Source organism: Cupressus sempervirens, chromosome 7 (genome assembly GCF_028749045.1).
Source record: "Cupressus sempervirens isolate cs-2001-9-10 chromosome 7, ASM2874904v1, whole genome shotgun sequence".
Taxonomy (NCBI): domain Eukaryota; kingdom Viridiplantae; phylum Streptophyta; class Pinopsida; order Cupressales; family Cupressaceae; genus Cupressus; species Cupressus sempervirens.
The window spans coordinates 198,905,739-198,919,310 of NC_143124.1; the positions used below are offsets into that span (position 1 = coordinate 198,905,739).

The 13,572-nt window shown below is 35.6% G+C and overlaps 1 protein-coding gene across 2 annotated transcripts in view; it reads right to left on the reverse strand.

Annotated features, from left to right (window-relative positions):
- Window positions 1–13,572, reverse strand: part of LOC149546177 (exosome complex exonuclease) — a 110,038-nt gene that overhangs the window by 45,922 nt on the left and 50,544 nt on the right. Inside the window, exon 3 of one of the 2 annotated variants that reach the window (XM_089791042.1) lies at window positions 10,427–10,537. The exons of the other annotated variant lie outside the window; for it this stretch is intronic. The gene's annotated coding sequence lies outside the window, so the exon portion shown is untranslated. The remainder of the gene's footprint in view (window positions 1–10,426; window positions 10,538–13,572) is intronic. 2 annotated transcript variants of the gene reach the window in all.

Sequence of the window (13,572 nt, forward strand, 5' to 3'; positions counted from 1 at the left end):
AAGAGAGTAGAGAGACATGAGACAAAACACGATTGATAACGGAGTTCGTCCGGGAAGGACTACGTCTTCGGGTCCAGCTCCAATAGGGGGACCGATCCGATTTGCTCCAAAATCAATTACAAGTGTTCAAGATCTTCCCTTCAAGCACAATTGCAGCATTACTCTCCAATGTGCAGGAATAATCATCGAGTCTCCAAGATCATAATCTCCTTCTCACCACCTGGATGTCTTTCCAAAGCCTACTACCCCCATTTTATACATCAAATTTAGCCAAAAATGGGCTAAAACAATTAACAAACATAATCCCCTATTTTGATTACATATTTTCGAATTTGCCCCTTTTACCATTATTTTGTTATGATCTCCCACCAAAATTAAGGGTTTTTTTTCAACAAATACCCTTAATTAAATAAGCTTGGGCGGATTTGTTATGCATAGATAACAACTCTTCCCTTAATATTACATATGCCATAAATAGCCCATTGGTTGGCCTTAATTTTAGGAGGCCAATGGTTAGGAGTTCAACTCCCATTATCTCATTCCTTTAATTCGAATTAAATAGCCATTTTAATTTCAATTTGAATATTTTCCCTCTCTTTACGATTTCGTGATGTCATGCTGACGTCATCAAAATCCATACTTTTGCTTGAATTTGAAACCATCATAACTTTTATATCCGATCTTCGTTCTTGATGAAATGAACGCCATTGGAAAGCTTTTGACGAGCTCTTCCATTTGAAATCCATTGTAAAATGATTTTGAGATGATTACTTTTTCACCCTTTTATGACCTTTGGTTCCGATTTGACCAAAACAGACCAATTATAAATTTTGCACCTAAACTCCAATTTTTCTCATTCAAGTTATGTTGGAGTCAAAATTGTGAACACTTTGTAATGATGTTGATTCTTGGAGCATTGGGGACATTTTATTTTTTAGTAATTTTTATCCCCTGGATCAAGCCTCCCCACTGAAGAGCTTTCGGACCTCCGAAAGTTTGGATTACTCGGAAAGAAGGTGAGGGTATTTTTCCCTCACTTTACCAATCTCCATTCATCTTGCCTTGCTTGGATGCATCCCCTTCAATCCCACTCGGAGGTATTCAACTGGTCCTCTTCTTGAAGTTCTGACATTCCTGTCTAGGATAACATCTTCTGGCAATTCTGACAGATCATCAACTAATGGAACCTGAACACTAATGTCTTCATCCAAGATCATTGGAGGCTCATACAACTTCAGATTCTCAACATTGATAACTGAGTAAATTTGCATGTATGGAGGAAGATTAAGGCGAAAAGCATTAGTATCGATCTTTTCCAAGATCTCAAAAGGACCATACCTGATAGCTTTGAGCTTCCTTCCTTCACCTTGCATTCTTTCCTTGCTGATATGTAACCAAACTCTATCACCAACTTGGAATTGGTGATCAATGCGATGCTTATCATGGCGAGCCTTGTATGTTGTTTGGCTCTGCTCTAATTGTGCTTCTACTGCCTGATGGATTGCTTGGACTTTCTGGATGAACTTTAAAGCCTTTTCTACATCATGGCGTCCATCTACAACATCGTCCTTCCCAAAAGCAAAATCCATTGGTGTCTTAGGCAAGTAACTGTAGCAAGTCTCAAAAGGAGATCTCTTTGTAGAAGAGTGTGCCGCATGGTTGTAAGCATGCTGCACATAATGAAGACTTCCATCCCACAACTTAGGGTGTTTGCTGCAGTAGCCTCTAAGTAGATGCACGACTTTCCTATTCACTACCTCTGTCTGTCCATCGGTCTGCGGATGGAAGGTTGTACTCTTCTTGAGCTTGGTGTCCATGAGTCCCCACAAAGATGACCAAAATTCCCCTAAGAGTCGAGAATCTCGATCCGATACAATAGAAGTGGGTAACCCAAAATGAACCCATACATTTTGAAAGTACAAATGAGCAGTCAGTTTAGCAATAACTTGCTTTTTACAAGGCATTAAAATACACATTTTGCTAAACCGATCAACTACTACATACAAATAATCATGACCCTTCCTAGACATAGGTAAACCTCCCACAAAGTCCATAGACACACTTTCCCATGGACATTATGGTACAGGTAATGATGTGTACAAATCCAATTTCCTGTTACTTGGTTTGCTGGTTGCACACATTACACATCCTTTTATATACTTGGTGACAGTTTCCTACATACGAGGCCAGTAACAATACTTTTGTAATTGAGCTAGTGTCTTACTTACCCCGAAATGTCCTGCAATCAAAGAGGTGTGTGCTTCACGGATTACATGTGCATGTTCATCTTTAGGAATGCATAGTTTTCCCAAGTGGTAGAACAAATTATCCTGCACATAGTAATCTTTCTCTTCCACATGTTTACCCTGGATTAAAGTTGCATAGATATCCTTAAAGTTCTCATCATTAGCATATTGTTCCTGGAAACTTTCATGAACCATAGAACTATTTTGAAGGATTATCAAAGCATTCTGAATAGGAGGTCTAGACAGCATATCTGCTACTTTGTTATGGGAACCCTTCTTATACTTAATTACCAAATGAAATTGCTGTAGAAAACCCATCCACCTAAAGTGCCTACTTTGTTGCAACTTAGATTGTGAGTGCAAATATTGCAGTGGCTAGTGATCGGTGTGGATTACAGTTTCTTTTCCCATTAAGTAATGTTTCCATTTTTTAACACTCTGAACTAAAGCATAAAGTTCTTTATCATACGTAGGATAGTTACTTACTGCTCCTGAAAAAGTTTCAGAGTGATAGCAGATTGGTTTACCTCCGTGCATGAGTACAGCTCCCATGGCAAACCCGCTCGCATCTGTCTCAATCTCAAATGGTTGATGTAGATTAGGTAGAGATAACACCGGTGCAGTGCTCAAATTTTCCTTTAAAGTGTCAAAAGCCTTTTGTTGTGGACCTCCCCGCTGAAAAGTTGCCTTGGTACTGGTCAATGCATGCAGCGGTGATGCAATAAAAGAGAAGTTTGCAATGAACTTCCTCCAGTACTGAACTGCACCTAAGAAACTCCTGACTTCTGTAACTGTACTTGGCTTAGGCCATTTTACAATGCATTCGACCTTCATAGGGTCTACTTTCAATTGACCATTCCCTACGACATAGCCTAAGTACACTAAAGATGTCTTTGCAAATTCACATTTTGACATCTTTACATAGAGTTTTTCTTTTCTCAGTATATCAAATACTTTCTTTACATGAATTACATGATCATCCCAAGACTTACTAAATACAAGAATATCATCTAAATAGACTATGACAAAGTAATCAATAAAGGGACGGAAGACATCATTCATGACTCCAATAAATGTAGCTGGTGCATTACAAAGCCCAAATGGCATGACCAACCACTCAAAAAGTCCCTGTTTTGTCTTAAAAGCAGTTTTCCAAATATCACTTTTTGCAATTCTTATCTGATGATATCCGCTACGTAAGTCTAACTTAGTGTAATAAATTGCATGTTTCAACTGATCAAGTAAATCATCAATTCTAGGAAGAGGGTACCTGTTCTTTACCATTATCTTGTTCAAAGCCCTGTAGTCAATGCACATTCTCCAAGTCCCATCTTTCTTTGGAACCAACACAATAGGAGAACCACAAGGAGAAGTACTAGGACGGATAACTCCTTTCTAAACGAGCTCCTAAACTTGCTTTTTGATTTCTTCATTCTGCAAGACTGATAAATGGTACATGCCGATATTAGGAAGTGGTGCATCTTGCTGCAACTGAATCTCATGTTGTATCTCTCTCTTAGGAGGCAATCCTTTCGGTTCCTGAAACAAGTCATCATAAGCAGAAACAACTTTGACCATTTCAGCCTTATGTTTTGGATCACATCCCTTAAATGCCTCAGATGTTTCATCTTCTTTGGCTTTTACAAGCATTAACACAAAATTCTTACTAGAATTGACTAACCTTTTCATTTGACCAGCATTGACTAATGCTAGATTAGTCTTAACCTTATGTGCCCGTACAATGTATTCAATATTGTCTTTAAACAAATGATACTTATTTTCCCCCCTATAGAAGATAGCCTGTCGATCATACAAATAGGGACTCCCAAGTACAAGACCACAAATATCTAAAGGGACTACATCTGCTTCTACCTCATCCACAAAGTTTGCAGTGATAGCGAATCTTAACTTGCATTGTTTAGTTACTTGTAACTGTGCATCATCGCAAACCCATCCAAGAGGGTATGGTTTCGGATGAGGCGTTATAGTCAAATTAAGCTTTTTAACAACTTCTTCAGATATCAAATTAACTTGAGAACTCGTGTCAAATAGTGTATCAACCTTAGTATGCTTAATAACAACTCGGATGTGAAATAATTCATTCCTATTCTTATCATTCTTAGGAGAAGATTCTTTACTTGTACTTGCACTTATACTAGAAGAACTTGTAGCTGATGAAAGAGATATACCTTTTCCTTTACCTTGAATCCCGGTAGCAACAATTTTTGTCTCATCTCCAGAGTCAGATCCAAGATCTTGTTGAGTTATAGCAGTAGTCTTTTGTTTGCCTTTGTTTCCACCAAATCGCTTCAGGCTCTTTTCAAGATGCAGCTTCCAGCACTTAGAATCATCATGCCCTTCTTTCTTGCAATGTGAGCATGTGGGTTTCTCACCCTCTTTCTTTACTGTTGTTGTCTTTTTACCATTTCCTTTGCCTTTGGACTTTTCCTCAGACTTAGATGGCTTTTTATCAGACTTATCAATGAAAGTACCCTTACCCCTTGATTCTAAATGTGTTGCCTGGACACATACTTCATCCAAATTACAAGGATTCAGGACGAGAATAGAATGCCTTAGGTAAGAATGCAGACCACCTATCTACTTGAGTAAAGTGTCCTGGGTATATAATGGGACATTTAATGAAATAGCCTTTTTACGAAATTCATGGGTGTAATCCTGGACAGACTAACCTTTCCCTTGCCTAAAATGTTGCCAGTTCATCATTAACTACTGCATATGGCCTAGCGGGTAGAATTGCTTCTTTAAAGCAGTAACAAATTCTGACCAAGACAAATTAAACTTACCATGCTGTGAAGTTTCATCCCGAGACCTACTCTCCCACCAAGTTAAGGCTACACCACCTAATCGAAGAGTGGCTAACTGAATTCTATCAACATCATCTACAAGGTTTTGAACTCTACAGTAGACTTCTACTTGCTGAATCCAGTCATCTAGTTTTTCGGCATTTAACTCTCCACAATATTTTGGCAAGTCAAACTTTACATCCAACTTGATTCGAGGCTTATGTCCACCCTTAAAAATATTAGAAGACTCAAAATGGGTAGAAGAAGGAGAAGAGGGGGGAGAAGGAGAAGAGGGAGAAGAAGGAGAAGATGGAGATGTCTTTGGTGAATCACGATCAGCTCCTTTCTTTTTCCCTTTGTCCTTTCGAGCTGCATGTCTTTGCATCTTCTCTTCTCTTTCTCGTACCAAAACTTCTACCATTGTTTGCAAATTCTGAAGAGTCTTCTGAATACTCTTATCTTGAAAATATTGTCCACCACCTTCATCTACCATTTGTGATGATGGTTTAGTCCTTCGTTTTCCAATCTCAAGATTGTATTCCTCATGCTTTCCTTCGCCTTTCTCAATCGTGGATCTTGTTAGCATTCAAATTTGCAATACTAGTCCAACTAGGCTCTGATACCAAAATTTGATTTGATTAGGATCTAGGACTATTACAGAGGAATGCTTAACATTATTTCATAAAGTAAAATTTCAAAGCGTTAATTAGCAAATTAACACAACTTAAATGCTTAAATGAACAAAGCATAAAAAGGTAATGACTGAAAGAAAGAGAGTAGAGAGACATGAGACAAAACACAATTGATAACGGAGTTCGCCCGGGAAGGACTACATCTCCGGGTCCAACTCCAATAGGGGGACCGATCCGATTTGCTCCAAAATCAATTACAAGTGTTCAAGATCTTCCCTTCAAGCACAATTGCAGCATTACTCTCCAATGTGCAAGAATAATCATCAAGTCTCCAAGATCATAATCTCCTTCTCACCACCTGAATGCCTTTCCAAAGCCTACTACCCCCATTTTATACATCAAATTTAGCCAAAAATGGGCTAAAACAATTAACAAACATAATCCCCTATTTTGATTACATATTTTTGAATTTGCCCCTTTTACCATTATTTTGTTATGATCTCCCACCAAAATTAAGGGTTTGTTTTCAACATATACCCTTAATTAAATAAGCTTGGGCGGATTTGTTATGCATAGATAACAACTCTTCCCTTAATATTACATATGCCATAAATAGCCCATTGGTTGGCCTTAATTTTAGGAGGCCAATGGTTAGGAGTTCAACTTCCATTATCTCATTCCTTTAATTCGAATTAAATAGCCATTTTAATTTTAATTTTATTATTTTCCCTCTCTTTATGATTTCGTGATGTCATGCTGACGTCATCAAAATCCATACTTTTGCTTGAATTTGAAACCATCATAACTTTTATATCCGATCTCCATTCTTGATGAAACGAACGCCATTGGAAAGCTTTTGACGAGCTCTTCCATTTGAAATCCATTGTCAAATAATTTTGAGATGATTACTTTTTCACCCTTTTATGACCTTTGGTTCCAATTTGACCAAACCTTGACCAATTATAAATTTTGCACCTAAACTCCAATTTTTCTCGTTCAAGTTATGTTGGAGTCAAAATTGTGAACACTTTGTAATGATGTTGATTCTTGGAGCATTGGGGACATTTTATTTTTTAGTAATTTTTATCCCCTGGATCACATCATCACACGAAAGATTAAAGAATATTCTTTGAGGGCTTGCTATGTTGCCATCTGAAGATTGAAAAATCAAAATTGAAAGGTTTTACTCCACTTTTGACACATGTAATTTAATTGTAACATGGTGAAAGAGAAATCAAGTGCGCTGCAATTAAAGATAGCAAGATATTGTTATGAAGAGGTGCGCCAATAATATTAAGACATGCCTTATCAAAGAGGTGTACCTTAGACCAATAGAGGTATTAATGAAGTCTTAATAACTTCACCAAGCATGTACCAGATACTTTTATTTTATCTTCTTATCCTTTACAGATTCGCACTGCTTAGAATTCATTGCCTTACAGCATATCTGGTGCAAGTTCATAAAGCCTTATTCAAAGACAGCATTTCCACTTGGCATAAATTTATTGATTATATCGTATAGACATCATTATTGTTGCAAGGACATAGGTACAGATCAGGGACGGCAACCATATTGTAGCAATATCATTTTCAGACATTGCATGTATTAAGTGATAAGAGACATTTGTCACTGTATGCATCACAACTGCCTATCAGATATTACAATAGCCACTATCAGCCTCACAATTATATATATCAGTCACTGTAATTATAAGTTAAGGAAAAGGTTAGTGTTGGTTAAAGCCACATGACAATGAGTGACGATGTCTCTTGGCGAGACAACTCACGATGAGAGGGTAAGACCCTACATGCAAACAAAGAGTTACAAAGAAGCCTTAAGCATCGGGTGGAAGAAAAATAGAACACTTAAAAAATTAATAAAGAACCTTGGGCAACATTGAATGAAGTACGCGGACATAAAGAATAAGGTGAAAAGATATGGATCAATATAAAAGGGGGCAATGGAGTATAGTTGTCATGTCCTCTATTTTCCTCTAATAGAATTTTATAATAAATGTAATAAAATGAATAAAGAATACTTTAATTTGAGAAATTAAATATTATAATATATTATTATTATATTATATATTATAATATAATAATAATAACAATGTAAATTCATAATAAAGAATAAATAATACTTTTCTTTGAAAAAATAAATATTATAATATATTATAATATTATAATAATAATGCAAATCCATAATAACAAAGATCAATGCAAATCATATTATTAAAGATATTATAACAAACAACATGAACCAAAGGTCACGACCATACATATGATATAAGACAGAGTTACAGACAAAATATTGAGGCGGAGGACGGGCGGTACTGCAACAGCTATCACCGATAAGAGAATGAAGAGAGGACATCGTAGGTAGACAAAGGAATATGAAGCATTTGGGAGGAGGAACAAGCCACAGACTATACAACGGTGGTGAAAAAACAACAACTGGAGATATACAGACACACAATAATCACGTATAAGAGATAAATCAAAGGGAACAACAAACAAACTATCAAGGACTGACATCTTTATCTAATAGTAACCTTTCATTTTTGAAACAATGGAGAGGAGAAGAATAACCACCCATAGACGCAATCATCTAACAATCAATATATAATCATCGTATATCTGATTCCCGAGGAGGAATGGTAGGAATTCATTGAAGAAGGAAATATATGTTTCAGTGATTCATTGTTTGGGGCATCAGTAAAAGACTCACGACATATCGATTCAGCATAATGCAAATTCAAGTCTATTAACACAAGTGTGGACCAAAGTCAATTAATAATTGGAATAAGGAAGATATAATCAATTATATATAAAAATTTGGATTAAGGAGATTTGCCAAGAAGAATAGGACAACGATACAAATCAGATAGAGTAAATCATTACCATATGATCCTATTAATGATAGAAGTCAAATAGGAGATAATATTAATAAGAGAATATAAAATATTTTGATAATCTTCATAAGAAGAGATAATCATGAACTTTGGATTATGACTATATAAAGCGCATACCACTTTGTATTCATAACCATTGAATTAGACATAGAAAAACAATAAGCAGTATAATGATGTTCGCCAAACAATTCAATTATGACTATCAAATAGCGCAAATATAAAGAATTAAGGAAATTTGGAGATGTCCCTACTTGGGGACATCACAATAGTATTGAAGAGGGAGCATATAATAATAATAGAGATAATGATACCAAGGATAATGTGTACATCAAGATTAAGCCTAGAAATTTTGATGTTAAGTTTTTGATTATCACTAATCTAGTTCCAAATTGGTCGGGGATTGTGATAACACTCATATCATGATTGACTTCATTACTTGTTGTTCCAGATTGTGTCTAATATCATGATATTGAAATAATTATTCTTGATCTATTACCATTACAAGCTACATTAAATTGTTGTTCTGAAATGTATTGGAAGTCATGATTACTTATCAAGATGGACTTCATATATATATATATATATATATATATGTTAAACATGTGATATTGGATACTTTATTGTTATCCTAATATCGAGGGTGTTATCTAATAGAATACATTCAGTTGTTCTGGGGTGTTGGAGTTCAAATAATAGACAGCTCTCTATGATATATCATATGATTAATAATTTTGGATGAATCATACTTCAGATTTTATTGAAAGATAACATATATGTTGATGGATGTGTTGATATGCCATTCCAGGAATATCACATTGAGATGATATATCTCCATATGCTTGAGAGCATAACGTGTTCCATACCAAATCCTACCTTTCTGTGTGTGTATATATATATATATATATATATATATATATGTTATACATGTGATATTGGATACTTTATTGTTATCCTAATATGAAGGGTGTTATCTAATAGACTATATTCAGTTGTTCTGGGGTGTTGGAGTTCAAATAATAGACAGCTCTCTATGATATATCATATGATTAATAATTCTGAATGAATCATACTTCAGATTTTATTGAAAGATAACATATATGTTGATGGATGTGTTGATATGCCATTCCAGGAATATCACATTGAGATGATATATCTCCATATGCTTGAGAGCATAATGTGTTCCATAACAAATCCTCCCTAGCTTAAGAGGGAGTGTTAAGATTATAGCTACAGTCAGACTGATTTAATCATAAGATACAATGTTGATATAATATATTATATATATAATGTTATAATTATACTATATATATATATGTTATATTGTGATTTATATTGTTAATATAATAACTAATAATGATTAATCATAGAGACATGTCTCTTCATGAGACATGTCTTCTACTCTTATATTTATAAGAGATTGGGATCTGCATTTGGAACACACTTGTAACAATGGCAGTGTAATTACATTTGCAGAAATTGATCCATGTTTATCAACAATATGTAGACCTTTCCTATTTGCATAACTTAATCATCCTCACGTGGTAAGGTCCACCTTCCCCATTGTTTAGGACATCCTTGATAACTTTATCCATGACCTCCTTGGCTCAAAATCCCTTAGCCTTGATCCCTCATAGGGACAAATTGGATTCCCTAACAACTTGTTCTTTGTTCTTGAATAGAATCCTACATGATACTTATGGAAAATTGATGTGAATAGGGACAACTTGATCTCCCTATAAGATAGTCCTTGTTCTTCAAGCATTTAATCAAGTGGAAAGTTGACTTGCATAGAAACACGAGTGACCTTATAGCCTAGTCCCTGTTTTGCACACCTTAGCTTCTGAGTAGAAGATTGACTCGTATAAGGTCTTTCTGATTCACTGAACTCTCTTGACTGTTCCATCCTTGCCCTCCTTGCTTATCAATGTCTCATGCAATCACTCCTACAAAAGAGAAGAAGGTGTAAGTTAATGATCTCGTAAGGAAATCCTTAATCTCTTGGTTTTACCATTAATTTGTAAGTTTCTAGCTTAGAAAAATCATACTCAGAGGCTGAAAACGAAACTTGAAATACAATTTGAAAGATTTGAAGTCTGAGGACTAGTCTGAACTTTTAGGTCTGCAGACTGTCTGAAGACAAGTAAGAGGACAAAATAGTCCTTTTGCTGCTTAAAATTTAGAATAATCAGAATTTTGAAGTTATGAAGTTCGAGAAATATTCTAAGGACAAATGTTTGGAGACAAAAGTCTGGGAACTAAGTCTGCAAATAGGTGTAATCGGACTGTTGTGACTTCAAAATCATGATTAAATTGGCTTATTTGTGTTGAGAACGTTACCCTCGTAGTTAATTGAAGTAAACCTAACAAAGTACATTTAACATTTGATGATTAATAATAAAATAAATAAATTATTGATTGAACATATATATATATATATTAAAACATTATATTTTTATCAAATGTCAAATGACCGACCATTATTATTGAATGAAATACTGTTCTAAAACAGAATCGTGCTCAATGTAGTATTGGTTCTCATTATCACCGATCACATTGGACTATCGGTTCTCATTATCACTGATTACTTTGGACTATCAGCAGTCTTAGTTATACTACCTTGTTATCGGCAGTTTATGTTAAGTGATTTAGGAAAGGTATGAACATGTAGGCTCATGACCCTACGTGGCATAAGCCACATAGACTCATGCCGCTACATGAGAATGCCTCTTCTTGTCATATATATATTGCATTCTTAGACAGCAGATTATCATCAATACAAGGCAATCAATAATCTCAGTCTTAAGAATTAAATCTGAATACATCTCCCTCACAGGTTGAAAATAATAGAAGTTTATATCTGCTATTATCATAACAGCAGTCTCTGCAAAAGAAGAATACAAACTATATCAGATTCAGACCAAAATCAGTAAATCACTTTGCAAGAATATTAAGTTCAATCTCCTCCAATCGATCTATATTTCATTTACAATTTGAACTTCCAGATACACAGATCAGCCCCTCTTATCAATGCATAAACTCTGATTTTTCTGAGGACAGACCTGCAACGTGTAAAAGAATACCTAAAATCAATGCACCGAATTGCTACATATCATAGTTCAAAATCCTGTTCTCTGCCACTTATCGGCAAGACCAAAAAAGGTTTTCTCAGCAAATATCGGAGATAAATCAGTAACTTCTTGGGAATATATTGGGAGTTTTAAATCGATCTACAAGGCTGCCAAACACTATTTGTCTCCTCCAAACCCTTCTGTCCTCGAAATGCTCAAAAATGCAAATTGAATACAAATATGGGCATCACAATTTTAATGCCGCCGCCAGTGAGAAGTATGCTACTGATCGAAATAAGTTGGGAAGACGTGGCAGAGAAGACACCTTCTCGGCTAGAATTCTCAGCGAGAAAACTTTGTTATTTCCCATTTTGTGAAACTTCTCATGAGAAGCAGAGAGATATCGGGCACTTCTCAGCGAAAAAATTAATCTATGCTCCATATCATCTCAAACACGCATTGTGAGGTCTGATAATGGAAGAACATGTCTTAGGATTGGAGTGGTTTGTGAGACAAATTCTGAGAATGAGTCTAAAGTCATCCCATTCCCGAAACTAGGGATTTGAACTTACCAAATCATCCAATTAATTGACATGTTCTACCTTGGTGAGTGTTTCTGCAAAACTAAGAGATTCCTTTGCCAAAAGGATCCTCTAGAAGCTTGCAATGAATTCTGATAGGAATTTCAATTAATGACTTAGAAGTTTTCCAAAAACAATTGAACCTGTTGGGCATTTTCAGACTTAAGTTTGAAAATACTTACAGCTTCCTCTCCATTCAGATGCCATGCGAAAACCTTGTGTTTGAGGTCTGGTGTGTCTTCCAAATCACCTTGTGAGCATCTTGATGACCTCTGCTTTTTTCTCAAAGAAAATCAAACATCCAGATTTAAGGTCTGCAGACTTCTCTTTCAGCTGTCTATGTTCACTTGATGGGATTTAAATTTCTTGTTGTTTGCAGTGATTTCACTTGGGTCCAGTTCTATCTCTTATATATCCTCACGACCAACTTTGGAATTTCTGATTTTTCTCACAGAACTTGTAGCCTCTTATGGAAACTCTCAATCCTTAGTCTGAAGACTTCACCTCCCAGCACTGCCTATGTCTTGAGTTCTCTTCTCTTGCAATGATTTCCTATTGGCACCTTCAGATTTCAGACTTTGACACTCGATGCTAGCAGGCTTTATGATGGCTGTAGCTACATTTTCTCAGGCTTTGCTTCTTAGCAGCTCCTCCTTTTCTTGCTTTCACCTCTTTCACAAATTGTCCAACTCCACTTTTGACTAAAAGCCTTGGTTAACCCATTTATATTGTAATTTATTTTCTATTTTTGGTGGTCTTTTAAAGGTGTTTTTGGCTTGGGTCCCCCTCACACAATCAATGTGGGATTAAAATTGCATATTAAGAATTGATTTCAAAACTTGTGCAGAAAAAGTTCTATTCATTTCATTGATTACTCAATTTCCACCTCCAATCCTTCAATTTTTTGATTTGCCAATTTGTTTCTGTTTTTCATTCCATTCTAGAGATGGACTTTTGATTTCGAGGAGAATTGCTTGCATTTTTATAATTTTTTATCTTCAGATGTTCAACTTCATGGGGCTGGTGGAAAAATGACCTCCACAAGGACAAGTAAAATTCTTAAAATTTCCCTACTTGAAATAGTATAAGTATCCATGGTGGAAAATCAATGAATAGGAGGACAAACTTAATTTCAGTATTCCTCAACTTCATCTCCCCAATTCTCCCTCAAAGAGGATATTCGAGTGCTTAAAGGACCCTTATCTCCTTGTCCATAACAAGGAGAATCATCCCTCTTAGGGACATATACAATCAAGACTCCATGTTTTTATTTATTCACAAAGAAGTTCTAAAGAGGAAAAACAATGCACTCAGGGATTGAGGCAAACT